Source organism: Mirounga leonina, unplaced genomic scaffold, assembly GCF_011800145.1.
Source record: "Mirounga leonina isolate KUSES-001 unplaced genomic scaffold, KU_Mleo_1.0 Mir_114, whole genome shotgun sequence".
NCBI lineage: Eukaryota > Metazoa > Chordata > Mammalia > Carnivora > Phocidae > Mirounga > Mirounga leonina.
The window spans coordinates 15,925,074-15,933,682 of NW_023270265.1; positions in this window are offsets into that span (position 1 = coordinate 15,925,074).

Below are 8,609 nucleotides of genomic sequence, written 5' to 3' on the forward strand. Positions count from 1 at the left end.
AAATCCTCCAATTTAAGAACGGGCAGAAGACATGAACAGATATTTCTCCAAAGAAGACATCCAGATGGTCAAAAGACGCATGAAAAGATGCTCAGTATCACTCATCATCAGGGAAGTGCAAATCAAAACCACAAGGAGATATCACCTTATACCTGTCAGAATGGCTAAAATCAAATACACAAGAAACAAAAGTGTTGGGGAGGATGTGGTGAGGACGCACGTTGGTGGGAATGCAAACTGGTGCAACCACTCTGGAAAATAGCATGGAGGTTTTTCAAAAAAATTAAGGATAGAACTACCCTGTCACTCAGAAAGCACACTACTGGGTATTTAGCCCCGAAATACAAAAACACTAATTCAAAGGGATAAACGCACCCCTATGTTTGTAGCAGTATTATTTACAATGGTCAACCTATGATGCAGCCCTAGTGTCCACCTGATGATCCATCCACTGATGAATGGATAAAGGAGATGTGGTATAAATACACAGTGGTATTACTCAGCCATTAAAAAGAGTGAAATCTTGCCATTTGCAATGATATGGATGGAGCTAGAGCATATCATGCTAAGTGAAATAAGTCAGTCAGAGAAAGGCAAGTACGATGTGATCTTGCTCATATGTGGAATTTAAGAAACAAAACAAATGAGCAAAAGAAAAAAAAAGAGGGAGACACAAACCAAGAAACAGACTCTTAACCATAGAGAACAAATTGATGGTTACCAGAGGGAGGTGGATGGGGGGATGGGGGAAATAGAGGATGGGAATTAAAGACTGATTATGATAAAAAAAATTAAAAAATAAAGTTATTCTGATGTGATTGATTAATGTGATCAAGATTTCATAATATTCCATAAAGACTATCATTTATTTTTCACCCCCCCCCCACCTTTGAATGAGTTTAAGAATCTCCGTGTTCATGGGAGCTTTAAGATCAGGTTTAAAAATGTGTGGTTTGACATATTTCTTTCTTGGGTCAGCTGACTGTGTTTAATAGCAGACTGCATTTATTAACTCCAAATCTCCCAGTTTTCCACAGGTCTTGGCACCCGTGGCTCCATGCATCCCCTCTCCTCCATGCTGGTACCTGGGTCTCTGTGGCAGACACTGAAGCATGCGGATGTTGTTGCTGGGGGCCAGGGTCTGCAACCCTGTGGCTCCATGCCCTGCAGGTGCCTGTTCTCGCTGAGCTCCTTGGGAAACTCTGGCCAGCCCCGCAGCATGCCTTGCTTCCTCCTTGCTCACGGCAGCTGGTTTTCTTGGGTATCTGACACCTGCCTGCTCAGAAGACATAAACTCCTTCCAGGCCTTGGTTGACAAGGTCTGTTTAGCTCAGTCCTGATTATAACCTCCCCTTCTTAATGCCGTTGTTTTAGGAATGAGCATGAGACCCAATTCTGGTCAAACAGCCTGGAAGGGGCATGTGCTGATGCACTTCTGGGAAAGCGTCCCTCACTTTTAATAAGGGGCCTGAAGATGGGCTGGGCTCCCCCTCTTTGGGTGCCCCTGTGTCAGGATGGGCAGCTCTGTCGTGATGAGAGGGTCAAGGCAAAGGGCACAATCAGCATGTGGAGTCTGCCCAGTGATACGGCAGCAACACAGGGCACCAGCTATGTTTAGGGAGCTGCTAAACTTGCCTGTTCCTTATTGTTTTTGTTTTTATTTATTTATTTATTTATTTATTTATTTATTTATTTTTTATTTTTTTATTCTTATGTTAATCCCCATACATTACATCATTAGTTTTAGATGAAGTGTTCCATGATTCATTGTTTGTGCATAACACCCAGTGCTCCATGCAGAATGTGCCCTCCTCAATACCCACCTCCAGGCTAACCCATCCTCCCACCCTCCTCCCCTCCAGAACCCTGTTTGTTTTTCAGAGTCCATCGTCTCTCATGGTTCGTCTACCCTTCCGATTTCCCCCGCTTCATTCTTCCCCTCCCGCTACCTTCTTCTTCTTCTTTTTTTTTTCCTTAACATATATTGCATTATTTGTTTCAGAGGTACAGATCTGAGATTCAGCCTGTTCCTTATTAAGCCAGTTGACCTAGGTTTGGGTTATAGCCCAAAGCATTTCGCCTGACATGGTGGGTCATGCCTGAACTGAGTTCTTGCCAAGACTTTTCCTCAGGAAGCTCTTTCCTGCACACTGGGCTTAGATTGGGGAGACTCAGAACCAAAGCGCTCCATCCCTGAGGGTGCCTCTGCTTCACCGGGGCTGCTGCTAAGATGGATGAAGTGGGGTACTGGGCTGGTGGTGGAAGGAGGGTACTGCCTGTTGCAAAAGCACAATGCGGAGGAACCCCAGGGTGTGTCATCTCAAAGAAACTCTCTAGAGGGCTCTGGCAGAGTTTCTGGCCCCTCTTACTACCATTAAGCCATTTGTGGAGATCCATGGGGAAAGGAGAAATCTGGCTGGCAGACAAGGTCCTCAGACATCACAGAATTCAGAGAAAAGATTTCCAGGAACCAAGGGCCAGACACCCTGAAATAGAAGCTAACTGTGAAGGTGGTGGAGCATTGTAGTCACCAAGGGCCCAGAGGAAAAAGAAAGGGCCATTTTCCTGAGAAATCCCCTGCCCAGGGAACTCTGCTTCCAACAGGCTTGAGAAAGGATGGAGGGAAGGACCCAGACTGCTGATGGCTGTGAGGGACCTGCATAAAGAGTGTGGAAAAGTACACCAAGCAACAAGAAGGGAGCCTCAGATTCCAGCAGTAGAAGAAGCAGAGTGCTAGGGACCCCACTGCTCCGTTCAACGGCGTGACGTGCGTATCACATGGAGAAAGCACACTTTCCACTCCTGGTGCATTGGAAGGGTCTCAACTTGCACTCATGGGTGGGAGTTATGGGGAAAAGCTCACAGTAGGGGAAGGTGTTCTATCCATCATCCCCCCACTGATAGGATGGGCTAGTGCAGGAGGTCCTGGAGCTCCCAAGCACACCGTGTGTGTGTGTGTGTGTGTGTTTGCATGGGTGGGGAACACTGTGGGCCATTCTCAAGCACTGATTGGATGGTTTGGACCCGGGAGTCTGTGATTCCAGATGGCTATGATTCCTAAAAGTATCCAGACAGGTGCTCTGAGAAGTGCCAGGGATGCACCGAGAATGCAAAGGAAGAGAGCCGGGATCTTCTACCTTGCCTGGTTCCTCTTCTGCCCGCCTAACCACAGTCCCTGGGTGCCTGGCCAGGGCCGAGAAACAGTGTAGAGAGGGAGAGGGGGGATGCCAAGCTCAGCCCCGCGGTTAACAGCTGTGTGACCTGGGACATCCTTTATCCTCTGTCAGTCCTCACTTCCTTATCTGTCAAATGGGTCTACAAGGCATCTCACTGGGTTGGAAGTATGGTGTCAAAAGACTGTCTAAAGCAGATGCCAGGAAATGGGGTCTAATATTATAAGTGAACAAAGAAAACTGTCTGCACTGTGGCCAACCTTTTGTAGGTTTTGTTACAACAGGATTCCACCCAGTGAGCCGACAACACTCCAAGTTCAGGGCACAGCCCGGCCCTGACCTCATGGAAAACCAGGCTAGAGGGAGTAGTTGTTCTTTGGGACAACAGGGCTCATCCGGAGCTTTATTTACTATATTGTTTCATGTGCCTGCACACTGACCAGAGGGCCTGTGTGTTGTAACCATAGGAAGACAGTTCAACTCAATGATTCAAGCGGCTTAATAATAAGTGTCCTGCCTCCAGGGCTGTGAAAACTGGTGTTAATGTCGGTGGCAATGATAATAGCTAGTGTTTGCTCAACGTTAACTGCATTCCAGGTGCTGTGCTAAGCGCTATATATACAACCCTATTCTTATTGTTTGCATTTTACAGATGAGAAAGCAGTCATGTTAGATTAAGGGCATTTACTCGAGATCACACAAAGCAGAAATGAGGACACGATGAGCCCAGTGGTCTCAGCTGGGCTCCCTCTGCTGTGCCCTCTGGTTTTCCAGGTGCTTCCATCATAAAGCTGCCCAGTGAGAGGAGCCCATCCCAGCAGGCCCGCAGACCATTCCGGAGGGCTTTTGTCAGAAACTGGGTATTGATTTCCTCACTGATTACGGACTGGGTGGAGCTCCCCTCTGTCTTCACAGGGTGGTTCATGGGAATGAATGGCCCCAGGGCCTGGGCTGCAGCTGCCCCAGGCCTTGTCTAGAGCTTCTGTGTGTTGCTATGTATGGATGCTTCACAGATGCGCCCTGCCATATGGGATGGTCATAAATTGTGTGCCATTAATAACAGCACAAAACTTCTAGATGCTCAGGATGGCTCTGGGGAGCGTGAGAAGTCAGGAAGAGATAAAATGTGGGTGTATGTTAATCCTCATCTGTTGGGGGTGAGGCGGCTTGCACAAAATAGTAGGAAGCCCATGCGCGTAACTCAAAGCCAGTGCCTGGCTCTGGAGACAGATCCCTGCAGCTGGTCTAAACCTTTGACCTCCTCAGACCCTCATTCCAGTGTCTGCAGAAGAAAACAGAGAGCTTCAGACCTGCAAGTCCCCAGCAACCGGCCACACTGTATTACCATTTGCTGAGTTAGTGTTGGCCTCTTCCACAGGCTGGCAAGATTTATTGACTAAGGGATGGTGGATGCTTGAGTGAATGAAGAAGTCTTGTCCAAGAGGACCCTTTATTTATACTTTAGCTCTTTAAAATCAATTTAGCCAAAGCACAGGAAGTAGGCAAAGCCACATACCCAACAGTATAAAGGGCACAGTGGATGCAGTTTCAGGTAAACTCCTCTTTGCCCTTCACCTCTTTCTCTAAGTTTGGTGCCATCTGTGTTTGCTCCCTCACAGTGCAGGGGGTACTAATTGATCCGTGCAAGGCCTGTGTTATTGTAAGGGGTTGCTCACAGGGAGGCAGAGCTGCCCAGGGCCCACCAGGTATTGGTCTGTGCAGGGCAGGGTGGACACCTGCTCTGGATTGGGGTGGGGAGGGCTACTGAGCCCCGTGGTCTGTCCTGCTGTAGCTCAGGGAAGGGCTTCACGACTGTCATTTTCACAACCTGGTTCTAGAGGGAATGGTGCAGTAGTCTTCAGGCCAGGTTACCTGGGGGCGAACTCCAACTTGCCTCTAAGGGTCAGTGTGAACCAGGACAGGTCATGCTTCTTGGGGACTGGTTTTCCTGAGCTTATAAATGAAGCACTTGGACCCTTCAGATCTTTCCAAGTCACTGAGGCCGTGGTCTTTATAACCCTGAATTCCATTTCAATTAAGCTGTCTTGAAAGGGTAGACTGACAGGGTGAGGGATTGCCTGATGGGGGCCTGATATGGGGACCACCTGCTCTGCTGAGCAACCCTCGTAGGACGTGGTCAGACCAACCTGCCGGTGCAGCTGATTCTCTGGGGACCAGTTGTCGAGACACAGATTTATGGTGCATGGCCAGAGGAGGTTTTAAACATTTCACGGGCTTGGCCCTCTTGATGACCACAGATTTTGGGAAATTGGTCTCTGACATCAGTCCTCTCAGGGGACACAGAGAGACTAAATACCTGTCCAGGTTTGTAGCATTTAGGAGGTTAAATCCCCAATGCTCCCAGGAGTGAACTCCAACATGTGGAGGAAATAATATTTTAGTCAAAGGCGCCTAGTTAACTCAGACAAGGTCCCTCTCTGTTGTTGCTATGAGGAAGGGGTTTCCTCATCAATCAGAGCCCCAAGGGGCGCTCAGGAGAAAGAACGCAGGCTCCTTCATGAGGGTTCTGGTTGTGCTCCCCCAGAAAACCACACCCGCCATGAAATGTAAGGGCAGGGGTGAAATTAGGAGGGGAAGCTACAGTTTCCCCTCCATGTCAGGGCTTTTCGTGAGAGTGTCTCTGAACGTTTTGATTTTCTTGTTTAAATTAATTCACAAAAGATGTCTAAGGCTCTGTCAGGTGAATCCTGTCAGTGAATTTTGTTCGGAAGTCAAGCAAGGTCATTTTAACTTCTCTAAGTGCTAAAAGCATGTTTTACTCATTTGATTTCTTTCATTCACCCACCATCACCCACTTGCTAGTCCACATACCAAGAAAAAATTTTTTTTCTGATGTAACTAAACAAAAAAACACCCAGGTTTAGTTTTGAAAACATGGGAGCTTCCAGATGAATGCAGTTTTTTTTTTTTTTTTTTTTTTTTTTAGTGGTAAGCATTTGGCTCCTCCCCACTAAGATGGAGTGTGAGAATTTAAAAACTGTTTAGTCCAAGGACACAAGACAAGAGCAGACCGGGGAAATTCAAGTGAAGGGGGATGGAGGAGTGGCAACTGATTTTGCAGAACATGGGAAAATTCAAGCTACTTGCCTGCAGTGTTTCCTGTGAGCAGTGAGTGTTTCACCCTGCAGATCCTGGAGAGGCTCAGCACCCAGGGACAGCACGGACCAAGGAGCCAGGGTCAGACTGGGGGCTAAAAATGAGGGAATAGTCAAAAGTCTGGAAACTGAGCAGTTGGACTCTCAGGTCCTTTCCCTACTCCACACCATCTGGGGGTTCCCATCCCTTCTTTCTGCCCTGCTTGGCTCCTGTTCCTCCCTCCAATGGAGACCAGAGGTTTATTGTCCAGATGAATGGAATGGTGATGTGTCAAGCTCTGGGATGCGAGGCAAGCCATTAAAGTCAGACTGTGTTGAACTGTGGGCTCTTCAGCTATTACCCTGATTTGACTCTAGAACAGCAGAAGGCAGCCCTGTGTCCTCAGGGAGGAAGCCAGAGGACTTTCCTGGGGAGTGTGAATAGCCCCAGAGAAGGGCTCAATATTAACTTGTAGGGGACCAAAAGTCTCAAGACCTTCTTGTGAAACCTCCAAGTCCTCGAAGTTTCCACATCATGTTTCTAATCAGTTTTTTAGTACCTTATTGTAAGTATAAAGTAGTATCTGAGGAGAGGTTCCAACATGACAAAGTCCAAGACAGAGAAAGAGGACCCAGAGAGAAGGTACAGACCATGTAAGACACATGGAAAACTTAAAAAACAATAAACCCTGTAATTGCTATCCTGAGAGACATATGAGAAGGTATATCATCTAGAAAACAAGGACAGAATACACTGAAAAAGAAAAACCAAAGCAAAAGAATCTCAAAATGAAAGACAAACAAAATCCAAATAAAATATAAACAAATAGAACAATTAGAAGCTAAAATCTAGTACAATAAAAAGACAAAGAAAGGGAAATCGAGGAGAAAGGCTAAGGTTACAGGAGTTCCAGAAAGGCTGACAGAGGGGAAAAAAGTATGGAAGATGTAACACAAGAAAATTTCTGAGAACTGAAGAAAAGGAGTATCCACAATGATGTTTTAGGAAGATGGAAGGAGAGGTAGTGATGGGGACGTCAGAAGCTAATGCCTACAGCTGATCAATCAAAAATTGCAACATGAATATATTAGCAAAAAATAGGACCGTGAATATCAGAAGAATTGACAATGTTTATCTTTGGGGAGTAGAACTGGGGAGAGGAATTGGAGAAATAGGGGACAGCTTTTTGTTATTCTTGTTTTTGTTGATTTGTTGCTTTAAGCCTCTTATCATCTCTTGAAATATTAAGTTGGTTCCTTTTTTATTACTTGGAAAAAAAATACACTTTGAAAAAGGAAATAGGGATAAGAATTAAGAAAGTACCTCCTCTCCAGATGTTAGTTAATATATTAGAGTGTATTCTAGATATACTATTCTGAATATACGGAAAAACGTGTTTTCTTACCACAACAGGATAACATGCATGTTGCTCAATAATTGATTTTTTAAACTTAAAAATGTCCTGGAATTATGCATCTGCCAACAAAGATATATAGAATGCTTATATAAGGAAGGCCTACTACTTGGTACTGCAAAAGAGAATGAAGCTGTATACAGCTAAAAACTATAAAAGCTGCATGAATTTAGTGCCAGGGGAGAGAAACAACAGGGAAGCTTCTGAGAAGAAATGGTTTAGAAACACTGCAAGCCACAAATGTGGAGGCCTCGGTGATAGAGAAGACACAGTGTCTCAGGACCATGGCAGCCCCATGCCATCCACTGCCAGTGAAGCCCATGTCTGCCGCTGGCTGGAAGGCTGGGCCCACATCAGTCATGGCTGGGGCCCAGGTAAAGGCTGAGGGACAGGGAATGCCCAGCTTGGTTATAGGGAGCTCTGTCCCCAGCCCGGAAGGAGGGTGAGTGGGGCAGGCACCTTCCACATTTCCGTGATGACATTCACCAGATGCAGCAAGTCTCCCACTGTGAGCTCTCCAGTGATGAGTGAGCCGAGCTCGGTGAGGTCCCGTCAAGGGAGGATTCCAGGGAGAAGCCATTGCGGACAGAGAGGATGCCTGCAGAATCTTCTGCTTGGGATGAAGTCGCTCACTCTGACGGCCTCCTTCGTCAGCTCCTTCTGTGTCTGTTCTCAGTTTTCTTTTCCCGTGATACCTCACCCCTCTCTCTGCTCCTTCCACCTACAGTTTCTGCCTGTGTAATTCTCACCTGTTTTACCTGATCCAAAGACTACCTTGGAACGGGGTTCTGGAAGCTCTGGGAGGGAGGGGATTGCACCAGGGCACACACATAGGACAGAGGCAAGGGCAGCACACAGGGAGGGAGCACCATAGCACTCTGGGCTGCAATGGGGCTAAATCTGGTGTCTGGGCTGAAGTCAAGGTG